Here is a 13,807-nt window from a genome sequence, read left to right as displayed (position 1 = left end):
ATGACCTGCTACTCTGTGAAACAATGCTTCACTTCCATCCTAAACCTGCTTCCCTGCTGATGTGCTGTGGCCATCAGAATCAAGAATGGCTCCAGTCTTCCGCCAGCTCCTGGGATGCTGGCATTGATTTATCAAGATAAGGCCTGTTCTCCCAAGCCACCTGACCGGCCCCTAACGAAGGTGTGGCAGCCCGAGCGAGATGAGGCCCATTAGGTGAAATGGCAGCGTTCATCAAAGGGAAGCACGGCGAGAGGTTGGGCTTGGAGGCGGGGCTAGGTTAGGAAGACTCACCCTGCAGACTGCCTGTCTGCGATCCTCGCTGTAATTTATAACAATGTCCCTGAGCCTGAGTCTGGGTCTAAGACTGAGAGAGAGAGAGAGAGAGAGAGAGAGAGAGAGAGAGAGAGAGAGAGAGAGAGAGAGAGGAAGAGAGAGAGAGAGAGAGAGAGAGAGAGAGAGAGGAAGAGAGAGAGAGAGAGAGAGAGAGAGAAGTGGGGAAATAGAGGGAGAAAGAAAGAGAGGGGTTGCTAATGCCTGACTCCTCTTGATCTGGATGAGATACAGCAGTCCATTGACCACAGCAAACAAAGATTCATTGTTTCTATCACAGCTACACATCTCAAGTGTTGCTGGCATGGGTAGTGCCAAGGGGCTTCTCTGCTTACCCTATAAAACACATTTCAAAAGGAAAGAGCTGGTGCTGTTTGTCTACATTAATCCAACAGCCTGTTGAAATATTTTGAGTAGTTATTTTACACTTCGGGGGATTTAGATTCCATTTTAAACTCAGTCAAAACTATGGGTTAATCTAAGGACAGGTCAGTCCTATATGAGTAATCATGAACTGTTTAATAACTATAACTGCTTAATAATTCTCTTTGTGATCCTCCTCATCAGTTCCACTGACATATATGTCCTTGTTTTTCAAAAATAAGTTCCAAGACAGCTTGAATCTCAAGACTCCTCTGACATGTTAGTTAATGCAGTGAGTGCTTCTGTGGTCTGTCATGAGGGGTGGTGAACTCCGTCGGACATGACGCCCGTCGATCGCGTTCGGCGCCTACACTCGCTAGGACCCCTGAGGAAGAGGTGGCCTCCACACAGACTGCCTGTAAATTGCCTATCATCAATTATTAAGCATAGCATTTAGCCTGATTGATCAAGCCCTAATGTGCTTCACAGTCACCACTGTTGGAGAGGTTTTACTGCTAATAAGAACAATGGAAATTGATCACAGACACAGAGACTGTCTCCTCACACAGCCAACCAAAAAGTGACCATGTGCAAAAAGATCCACTGTTTGTTCGTTGTAATGGTGTTACATCTTTTGGTCTGAATTCTTATAGTACAGGTACCACAAGGCTTCACTCCCTACATTTAAGTCTTTTCCGAGACATATTTCGTGAAAATGACAGTCTTCACCATAATTGCCGTTTAGCTGCTCCCTGGTCCCATTGTATGTGTATGAGATCTGAGACCTTTCCTGGGGTCTGAAGAGAATCCCGGGCCTGTTCCCATACTCAGAGAGGAAGATGATGGTTGGCTTCTGCTGGGCCATCTCTACTGGCACTAGCTACCCTTCTGTGAATGTGCTCCAGCTGCCAGAGGACACCAGAAACAGTCACATTCCACCTGACTGGCCCATGTCACCTACACCCTCTCAACGCAGAGCTATTACATACAGGACAAAAACAAGGGATTTGAAAATGTAATGTTTTCATCCATGGGTGCCAAAGCCTTAGTCTAAAAACCAAAGCCAAAATGTTTGTCAGAAAAGTGTATTTAGCTACCCCTAGACAAAACCCTCCTGTGTGAGCCGCAGCATGGGGTATTAACAGCTGTCACTGTACTGCTCACCACTCCATTGTCCTGGTAAAAGGTGGGGTCACTAAGGGCCTGACCCCTTATTGAGAGAGAAGGGAGCCCCCTGCTCTCCTGCATAACAGGATTAGCCCAAAGACATGGGCCCCTGCTAATTCTTTTTCAGAAGCCATGAGATTCTCAACAGGACAACACTGCCACCGCTGATCGTAATAAAAGCTCCTGCTCCGATTCAATGACTTTTTCTCCTAAGCCGAAACAAATGTATCTGCCTAAGCTGGAGGCTGCCATTGTTTTGGGCTGGATCCTATTAGATGCAGTTTTGGGGCTAGCATAATACTGTTAACATTGCTAGATTTATCACCTGGTCATGTTCGGAGTCTAATGTCTGGGCTTAGTTACAGAAAGGCTTTTAGGAAGCAACTCAACAGAGAGTCAACTTACAATAAGAGTTTAATGTGTTATACTGGAACTGTTTTATGCACATTGCCCAACAGTGAGTGCACCTAGGACATGATGCAATGAAACACTGCACTTGAGCTGGTGTTTTATACAATTAATAGAACAGTTGCATATGGAAACTGATAAAATGCAGGCACTCTGGGTTTTCTTAAAGACTTAAACAGACACATTTGTGAATTCCTCAAGATAGGCATTTGAGTCATGGAAAAAGTACACATGGCATAGACACTTACTAGTCAGGCAGAGGCAGCGGGGCAGACAGACTGCTTCTTAAACGCCATCGCTGTCTGGCTTGCACTTCTGAAGAGAGGGCTCTTAGGTGCACTTAAGGCTGAGTAGTTCTTACACACACACACACACACACACACACACACACACACACAGACACACACAGGCCTAGCCAGGCCTCCAGAGCAGGAGGCAGTGGAAGGGTAGTCACACAGAGGGTCCATTAGGAGCAGACAAGAGCAGGCTCCTCTGCCCAGTCAGTGGGGGTTATCGCACAGCAGAAAAGAGGCAAACAGAGATTAACATGATGGGAGCAGGTGAGAGGACAGTTGAGAAAGTGGAGTTTGATGAGTCTGCCTGAGTGTTTTGGTAACATGGGGCACATTGTGGTGTGAAAAACGAGTGTGTACACGTACGTGTGAATGTGTGTGTCTGTGTGTGTATGAGAGCGTGTGTGCAAGAAAGACGATGATGCATAAACAGATGTTGAGTACATGCAGGTTGTATATCTATGTTAAAGTGATTTAAATTAATTAACAAATAGTACATGTATATAGCAACAATAAAACAACAAAAACAACAGCAATAATATTATTCTTGTTGTTGCTGTTGTTTTATTCTTGTTATATTATTATTATTATTATTATGTTCAATGTCACACAGAAAAAGTACAGAAATGCAGCATCACTATTTCTTTCTTAGCATCAGTGTATTTGGAATACTTTCAAATATGCACAACATTCTTACAGAACACAAATGTGTTGAATCAAGTTGCCTGACCTGACTTCATTTTTAATAAACTCTTTATGACAAACAATATCTACAGCTTATTACTCTTAGAACACTACTACCGGATACCTGAGATTGGTAACGTGAGCAACCTTTGTTTAGTCTCTGTCGTCTTGTCCTGTTGCAATAGCATGAGCATCACATCAATGATTGCTGGGGATTTAAATAGCCTTGGGTTTTCTGTTTCGCTCTTATGGTTCCTTCCGGAAAGAGAGACGGGTACAGTGCGTTATTGTGCGCCCATGTCTCATTTATTGGACAGACTGATGACAGCTTCTGCCTTATCTGGAGATAATATGGTTGGGCTTCAGAGTCACTTAAGAAAGGGAGGCCAAACTCTACATTTTATGAATTGACTGAGTCAAATTCGTCTACTTCTAATGAATAAAAAAATTGTATATTTTTATTCTTAAACATTAAGTATACAAGATTTTTTTTTTTTAAAGAAAACAAATATATTTGACAACATTAAAATAAAGAGGAATTAAAATGTAATTGTAGGAATATAATGGAAATGTAATAGCATTATCAGTGCTGGAAATGGCTACCTCATTTTCTCTGGGGGGCACTGTTGTTCAACCTTCAGACCTTTCAGAACTTTCTATGAGAGCTGTAGCCTCCTCTCTTCTTACTGTACATCCCTTCATCTTATCATTTTAAAATATTTATAACACATAATTAAAGCCTTATAATAATGTAAAGAACTGTCTTCATAGTTCTCTTGACCTCAAACACATTTCAGACTCCACAGTCTGCTGGCCTCATACACTCAGAAGGCCCGCCTCCGGCACCTGTCAGCAGCAACGGGTTGCATCCATTGTGAATCATGCTCTCCTCGCAAATTATTGGCTCCAGTTATTGTTTTGAGTTATGGTATAATACATGTTGAGCCAATAGGGCGGGAGAGTGTTATGCAGCGCTACCTGCGCTAAGAGGTCTAGGGCGAGCACGCAGGAAGTTAGGCAAATAGCGGTGCCTTCATTACGCTATGCCAACTTCATTCCCGAGGCCTTGGCGTATGCAGACTCTTCCAGTGAAGCCATCCCATATCTGATTGTAATCCTCAGACTAAATCCAAGTCTACATGGAGTTATAGGCGCAAAGCGATTTAAGAAAAATGCAAACGTGTGTCTGGGTGCAGTGTGGTTATGTATGTGTATATGAGTGAGGCGGACAGAAACCATGGCGTAGCTGAATGGCTGTTACAAAAATTAGCAAGTAAGACCATTTGTCTTTTATAAACATGGGACCTCACCTAAAGGAATACCTAACCCCCAAAAAAGCTAACGTGAGGAGTAGCGAATGAGAGTGACCCCGTGAATTTGACCTCACTAGCATAACACTAACTTCCCCACGTTTGTGCTTCTCGATCACTATACACAACAGAAGCATTGTGGGGGGAAACATGTTTGACGTTTATAACGTCCCACTATTAAATTAATCGTATGTTAAGGAAGTCTTTGGGACTATTATCTTACGCATGTATGGCACAGAGGATGGCCATGGTCTTTTTAAAAGTTTTGATCTTTTACTCCTCACCATTTAGGCCCCACTCAAGAGTGTGAACGTTTGTCATTGTAACGATCAGCCATTTTGTCTGTGGGCTGCACCCTCGTCAGTAACTTGGCCATCACTTATTAGCAGTGCTAGCTGTCACACAAAAGTGTCCTATACGTCTGCTGTCGAGAGGTTACTGTTTACTGGAACAGTTCCATGACTTGCAAGGAATAAACTCAATGCCTGCTGATGGAACTGAATGAGTACAGTTTTATTTTTTCCTCTTATATCTCTATTAAGTCCTTTTACAGATCAAGCAGTGACAGAATCTTTCAACTTTAAATTAAGGACATACTAACTGCGGCAGCCTGCATGTCTGCTGCGTGATGATGTCATTCCTGCTGATGACAAGCCTGCCGGCGATGTGTGCATGGCTGTACGTTCTCTTTCGGTGATGATTTACATTCAACACTCATCTCTTGGTAGTCGACAAACCCTGAGCCGTCGCTCCGTCTTCCGGCGATTTACTGTGACTTTGGCCGTTGTTTTGGCGATGCGTGCCGTGTTTGCTCTTCGTGTCATGCTGAGATGTCAGCCTCTATGTTTCATCCCCCACGTGGTGATGTGAGATGTATTCCAGCATCCACCCCGTGTTTGTGGCAGGCCGTCTTGAACACCCATCCACTGGTTCCGCTTGCCTAACTGTGCTCTGGGGAACAAGGGATATTTGAGCGCGTGTCTCTTTTCTGTTTAACTTTCACAGGGCCACCCAGCACTGCGGTGTTTACCAGCACTCTGCCTTTTGACGATAACTTGAAATCAGCCTTTGCGAAACCCTTTCATCCTCACTGTATCTCTCTGTGTATTCTAAATACTGTCAAAAGACAAGACACACACACACGCGCGCGCACACACACACACCCACACACACACACAGAGTCATGCATGCCGCTCTCATGGTTAGAAAGAATAGGCCTTCTTGACAGACCACAGTGTTTAAAATACTTTTCATAGTCCAAGGCTTGTCATTTTGTATGAGAAAGACAAGAAGAAACAAGCCAGCTCTCTCTCTCCAAAAGAAAATTTTAATTGATTTGTGGGAGTTGTAAATTTAGCAGAGACAGCTTTTTTCAGGCATTTGGGGAAGGCTAACATTTTTTACAACTGTGGGCTTCGGCGCAAGTAACTTTATGTACAAAAATCAAGGTGGCGCTGGCCAAAGCAAACGCGCTCCAACTGCCAAACAATTAGCAGCATGAATAGGAAGCGGTGATAAATGGTCAACAGCTAGTTGCTTTATTTCACTGTGGCCCCACAGATACTGTCTCTAATGCTGTAGCCACACTATGAAGTAAGCAAAACCCCTTTGAATGAATGGCAAGTTTCCCATCATTGGGTCAAAGCTTTCGGGAAAATCAAATTTGAGGTCTAAACTGAGTTTCCCCTTGCAAATAGGGTAAGTATCTTTTCCCTGTGAAGGGTATGGTTTTTCCTTGACAGAAGCTTGACAGTGTATACGCTGTGTGTGTGTGTGTGTGTGTGTGTGTGTGTGTGTGTGTGTGTGTGTGTGTGTGTGTGTGTGTGTATACTCACACATATGTATTACAAGCATCCCATTGAGATCAGTACTAAGCAGTTATTATCACCACTATTTGTGACAATTAAGGCAGTTTTCTCAGTTGCACTAATTTGAGGTGCAGAGGCTTCAAGACAGAGACCCAGAAAAGATTGTTCCAAAGATAATATGGGAATGATAACCTTACAGAGAGCTTTACTCTGGATAAACGGATGCTCTTGCCGTCTAGACAACTCAGGCACACACATGGTCACCCAAACATGCACTCATACCCAAGGCTGCATGTGAAGGCACATACAAACCGTACAGTACTCATCATTATATTCCACTGCTGTGCATACCATTACAGGCCACCTCCCATAGTCTCAGTTATACAGTAATGTATCCATACAAATGAAACATTTGTGATCAGCATTTCTTTCAGCTATCCTTTTAGTAGATAAAGGTCATAAGGGCAATAGGTCAGCTCTCCCTCTCTATAGCAGGCCCAGGATAAACTCTTTACTGTCTCCAGACTATGATATTCATCTATTTATATCTGCTGTTTACTGGAAGGGTAAATAGCTAGGTGAGTCCTTTCTCTTTAGGGAAACTCCTTCAGTAAACAGATTGTCAGCCGCATTGTGTGGTGAACAATTGACACTTTCGGGGGCTGTAGGAAATAGAGGGGAGTGATGCCCTGGAAACGGCTCTGGGGGAGTGGGTTATAAATAGACACAACACGCACTTCATGGTCTGCCAGTGATGTCAGCAGCTGACACTAAGTCAACGCACTGGTGGATGCACTCAGTTCACTTTGGGTCATTCAGAATTTAGGCCAGTTTTGCACAAGGCGGGTCAATGCTGAGTCAACTCCAGCAAAAGGAGATGCCTGGTTTGACCAGCGCATTAAAAACGCAATTGCTTTGTCTCACTCCTCTTCTTCCTCTGCTGTACAGTAAGCCACATAGTCCTTACTCCTCTTATCAGCCACTTCATTCCAAGCGAATGTTGAAGCAGACCTGGTCTGGGTAGCCCAGGCTGAAGCAGACCTGGTCTTGGTGGGCCGGGCCACTAGCTGCTAGTAGTGCTTGTGCCTCCACTGCTCAGTCACTTTACAAGCCTCCTGCTGTTTACAGCCTGCCCCTGTGTTGGCTGTTATTATCCAGGAGTAATTACTCTCTAAAACACCTTCGGGCAGTACAAAATGGCACTGGACGGTTCACTTAGAAGCTCTGGAGAGAGTGTGTGTGTGTGTGTGTGTGTGTGTGTGTGTGTGTGTGTGTGTGTGTGTGTGTGTGTGTACTGGGGTATCCCTGACCAGAGGAGCCTCTGCTTAATTTGTCAATGACTAACGCAGCTGGCTTGCTCATGCGTCCACTCTTTGATGTGGTCTGGCAAACAGTCGAGAGGGCGGGCGTCCAGCGTCCAGAGAAGGCTCTTATCTATTCCAGAGTGCACTGCAGGCCAGATAAGGCATTCCGACGGATGGACAGGCCTCTGGGCCTTATCTGCTAGCTCTGCTTGCAGGCCCTCGACGTGCTGACGACCCCCGTCCTACCTCAGAAGGACACCTAAAGACGCCGTACCCCTCACGTATTCCATCCACCAAATTTACCTTTAACGTCGCACTGAAAAATCAACAGGCTAATAGTGTGCTTCAAAACTCAGCCAGGAGTTAAACCCAAGTGAGTCAGCTGTTCAGTGGCAAAGTGGTAACCAATACCACATTTGGATGTCACGACAGACTCCAGGCAACAAAGTGCATTCCAGCTTTGTTTATCTGGCAACATTCTCGGAAACAGAGGGGGAAAAAAGTGGAAATCCATTTTTTTAGGGCTTTGTTTTGCTTGCAGCGCACTGGGTGAAGCTGAATTGTAGGCATATGTCTGAGATTAAAGCTCTGTGACTCACATTAATGTGTGACGCATATTAACAAGCCTCTAATATGCATGGTATTGTGGTTTGTTGATGTAAATTGCCATAGGAGAACCTACACTAAACAAAAATGGTGGACTCAAAAGGTGCTGCTCTCATATGCAGGTTTAGCAAGAGCCACAGTCGGGATGTCCTTTCATCAAATCCACAATGCAGTGCAAACCTGGAGCTTTGTTTAGCCTGAAGCAACTGGGAATGGTGATTCAGGAAGACCACAATGTTCCAGGACCATTCCTGGCTAGTGGACCTGGTCCAATTATCCTGTCAGGCAGAGCTCAAGGCTTGGATGAAAGGTCTCTCAACTCTCCTCTCTGCAGGGTCCACACCCCCATCCCAGCTGAAGAAGCCCAGGGAAAAGTGACAGTGACAGGGTTGTTTTATAGCACGCTGCCGCCGTCTGAGAACCATAATTGGAGTCATCCTCACTCCACCCCACCCTCCCATCTGACCCCGTACCATCTTGCCTTTTGTCCCTGCTGCATGGCTGGAATATCTGGGGAGATTTCTATCAGGTGGGTTTCGTTTGTAGGTGGGTTTCATTTTGAACAGAATGCCTGTCTCCCCACATGGCCTGAACAGAGCTCTGAGCCTAAGGGCTTGGCCAGTAGATTATATGCTGCCAATCTGCAGGCCAGAAAATGGATGAATTGTGAATCTAAAGACTGTGTTGTAAACACAATCCTGCCAGATGTTTGAATAAGGTTTATTTATTTATTAATTAATTTATATATTTGTTTACTCTTTTTTTCTGAAGCAAGGAGTAAAAAGGTTTATGATTAGGTATGGTACTTTAAACACTCCATTTACAGATTATGTTGTTTGGAATTGCTGTTAAATGTATCAATGCATGAATCTGATTCTAGGTGAATCTTAACATCCTCCCAGGATGATGTCTGTAGTTTGTGACATGCCTTTTCTTCACATCAGCCATTCTAGTAATGAGATTGTAGCTTATCAGTGGATCGGGCAGTGGAGAACGTGTGCCACTAAACCACTGCAGTGAAAACAGCATCCAACCACCTCAATCGCTTCACCCGCAGTGCTTGGCAACAGCCCTTCTCCCCGGGTCGCCCCAACCAACCCTTTCTCTCACCCCCCATTAATTACCAGCTGGGGCCCGTTAATATCATGGGGCTGGACCACTCTAGCTCAGCCATGTTGCAAAAAAAGGGGGTCGGCATTTTGAGGAGAGTGGAGGTGGGTGGACGACATGGAGGACATAGCGAAGCGTTAGCTGAGGTCTGAGCTGCCTGCACTGGACCAAACTGACACAGCACAGACACACCAGCACAAGCCAGAGCTTGGTAACCGTCGTCTCCACGGTTCCAAACAGGTCTCCAGTACTTTAGGAGACAATAATAAAAAAAAAAGCCACATAACAGAGGGTAACTGGGATTTTGTCAACAATGGCTATTCATCTGTTAAGTTCCTGTTCATAAAATATTTATTCATTATTCTGCTAACATGTTAATGTTTTGTCATGTTTATGAGGTACAAGAAAATATTTGTTAAATTCATAATGGAACATGCACTGGATTAAATTAGACTGGGCTTTAACAATTTAATAATAATTTCCTGGGGACTTGCAAATAGCAATGTTGTGCTAGAGCTGTTAAGAGAATCCACATCTGCTGGACCCATGTAAATGCGTTATCTACCTTTACCTTTCACATTTTACATTAAAATATGTTCCAAAATATTAAACACAATGTGCCCTGAACCTGTGGGGGAAAACATAAAAAAACCACGAAACAATGCAAAACAGCATTTAGCAGCCGGGTGAAGAGGCTGGTTGTGATGGTTCAGATAATTCAAACATTGTGTGTGCCTGTTTCTTGTACTCCAAAATAAAACAAGACAATTCTCACAAATCACTGTCCAGCATGCGCATTTTGTGTGCTGCGTTTTAAGTGCTAAAAAGAAAAATTGAGCTAGAGCTTAGAATATCTCCTGGCCTTTTGTGCTAAATCTCACAAAGTGTACAGAGCTGCCAAGCATTTCAGTTAGTTTACATGGAGCCAAAATCGAGGGGAAAAATATATACAAAGAAGACTTTCCCCTTTTTCCGTATTCTTTTTTCTTTTATCATATTATATTACCACAAATGTATATACAAGTCCCCTGCTGTGTCTTTTTTTTTTTTTACATTTTCTTTTAGATACCAGATTGTGTACATTGCACATTGTAAGACATACAGGATATTTGATGAAGTCAAAATAATGATCTGATATGGATTTTGTAGATCAATAAACTGGGTCATATTTAACATCATGAATCATTACATTATTGTGTATCATTTTGGATTTCTGATGCCGATTCCCGGGAGAGACTGCAGTGTATTGTGTTTAAAGATGAAGAGGCAGTAAAGACTGCAGTGGAGTATAGAAAGATTTCTAAGACCCTGGGACTGGCAGTGGCCCTAGACAATATTAGAACATTAGGTCATTTTTTTTATTGTGATATTTTTGTGATTTGTAATAACTTTTCAGGCGGCCCATGGTCCCTAGTGGCAGCCCTGTATGTATTAATTCAGTCACTCACTTGCATGATTGCTTGTCATACTAACCTCACTTGCAAGATAACTAGATAAACCAATATACAAACAAACCGTATGACTAAAACAATTGGCTATAAGCCTCTTCCTTTAATTTTTGAGAGGTGTGAGATCTTGCTGCTGGGATTGAGTGCTGCACAGAGAGATTGGGTAAGAATGAGCTGTTCCCCCCAGTCACCTAGGAGGGGAGCTGGAAGCTTGTTGAGAGGAGAGCAGCCCCTCTACCAGTGCTCTACACAGATATGCTGGTCCAGGCATGTCAATCTTGTTACAGTGTCGACACACAGAGGCAATAGCAATGTTTGTTTGTTTTTTGACAAATTAAATCATTGTCTTTCTTGTTTTACAGGGATTGGTAGTCAGATGTTTGAATGGTACTTCAGACTTGTTTGTTTACATTAACACAAAAACTGCGCAAACGTTCAAAGCAGCAACGTCACAGATGCACTGAAGATCATATCATAGAAGATAGTATGTTTAACGGAAATATGTGACTTCTGTTTTTGTTTTAACACTTCATACAATCCCTCCAAACACACAGATGAACACACACAAACACACACACACACAAACACACACACACACACACACACAACACAACACACACACTCATGCATACACATATCACTACACTTTAAGCAAAAAACACTATCATAATTTATACAAAAAGGGTCAAACAAATGGCAAGCTTTTTGAAACACAGCCATAGGTATCCGTTTGATTTTCTTAATCTCAGTAGTCAAGATTCTGTATTTAATACTCATTTCTGTGGAAATCCTCAACAAGGACGTGAGCTTTTCCTCCCCCCCTTAAGCAGCGGGCTTGGATACAGAGGAGGGCAATTTCCGGGGATAACTTGGATAAACGTATCGGTTTTTTAGGAGCACGTGGTTCTAACATGATCACATTTAGGTAAAGTAAACCAAGCCTGTCAGATATTTGTCTACAAGGCAGTTGCATCTGGGAAAAGTAGTCCCAACTATCAGCAAAACATATTAGATTAAAAAAAAACAAAACAAAAAAAAAAACAGTGACATTGAATGAGGTCGTTTGATTTTTATTTGGGTTCGTTAATGGGCTCCATGTCTTTGGTGAGCAGAGACGCTCAGCCTGTGAGTTATGTAAATACATGCTACTCGCTCCTGCCGTTTGAAGTCCTACTTTAGATAAATGGAGCGAATTTATGTATCTGGGAAATGTTTAAACAGCTGTTTGTCTTACTGGGGATGTCCCAAAGAGTTGTGTCTGTTCTTCTTTTCTTTGTCTTCTTCTTTTTCTTCTACTGTAGTTATGGAATATGGAATAATTTAGTGAGTTTGCGGATGCGAGAACCTCACACCAAACTCTTCGCATTTGTTTCTTGAACTGCTTTGCTCTTCGATCTTCTCCTATTTAGACTGATGTTGTTAACGAAACATTGACGCATCACACAAGATGGGATTGTCTGGTTATTTTTGGTCACTTTACGTTTGTGCGAGAACGATCTTGCATTTGAGATTTAGGCTTTTTCCTGTGGCTATCAATAGAGATTCCTAGTTGGTCCCCATGTTATGTTATTCAGCAGGCTATTAATGATATTGAAACTCCCTACACACTCAGATACACACACACACACATATACAGGAAACGCAGTTTATGACACTGATTCTTATCAAATATTTTGCTGATCAGAGACTCTGGCTTACCGTAATGTTGCTTCTGGCATCATAGTTAAAGAAAAATAATAACACCACAAAATTATTTGTCTCTATATTTATTTCAGATATTTTTTATAATTTTTTGGCTTCAAGTATAAATTCTTTATAGTTTAAATATATATCAAACCTCACCCAAATGAAAACAAACACATGAAAAATTGTTTAAAAATCAAAAGGATCAAAACAAGTAACATTATTACCGTACGAGCATCACGCAAGTGGCTGAACTTGCTCAGGCCCAGGTGACCTTGGATGCCAGTCTGAGTGTTTTCGGTGAAATGTCCTCGAGTTGTAATTGCTTGCTTTCTGGCTGCAGCCATCCTTCATGACTTTAATAATGAGCGCGGTTACCACAATTTGCCTAAGTACGACGCTGTTATCAGATTATGTGCTCTTGATCAGATCCACATGCTAAGCCTTATTGATTACATCTCTGTGTGGGTTTTAAAGCGCTAGTGCTGTTTGCTGAGTATAGACAGATTTCCAGCACAGTTGCGTATAAAGCGAAACAACCCACAACAGCACTTTGCACTTCATTTACATGACTATGATATTTTAATACAAAATTTCAGACAGCAGGCCTGCATCACTATTGCCATATTCTAACGTGGGAGGTCTCCCTGGGTTAGCCTAGCTTTAATATTTTATGTAAAGCTAAAACAGGTCACAGTAAATGAGCCACTCTTTTGAAGTTATTTTGATCAAGAAATATAGACACTGCAGTCCAGAGCTATGTGAGAAGTGTCAGAATGATTAAAATCTGCATGGTGATATGTGGTTCTACATCAGCATGTGTTTAGCTGCCAGCTGGAGGCATTTTGGGGGTGTTTGGGAGTTTCAGATCAGCTGAGACACATCTGACAATAGTGCTCTGATACATCTCTAATATTAACCCACAGAACAGCACTTGCCAAACATTTTCACTCAGTCTGAGAGTAGAAGGTATTGATACAGATGTAACTGCGCTTCATTATCAGTATTTTAGTTTTAGTTATTATTATGTCTGTGTGCACTGGCTTCTCTATCAGTGCTTTATTGAACTTTTTTCATATTTTTGTTGTTGTTTTATGTGCAAGAGAGTAGCGATAATGGTTGCAGGAGTTCAACAAGTCATTTTTCGCAGGAACAAGATCTGCCAGCATTGCAGTGAAATCTCAGAGTTCCTTTCTTCAAGTCCAATCCTTCACCCACACCTAAAAAGTTCCCTTATCTTCTCAGGAGCTTAACTCTGAAGTTTGCCCTGGCCAACTGTTGCAGCTGGCGCAC

This window comes from Electrophorus electricus, chromosome 8 (assembly GCF_041902795.1).
Source record: "Electrophorus electricus isolate QZ-2024a chromosome 8, ASM4190279v1, whole genome shotgun sequence".
In the NCBI taxonomy this organism is placed as follows: Eukaryota; Metazoa; Chordata; class Actinopteri; order Gymnotiformes; family Gymnotidae; genus Electrophorus; species Electrophorus electricus.
This window is presented reverse-complemented; position numbering follows the sequence as displayed.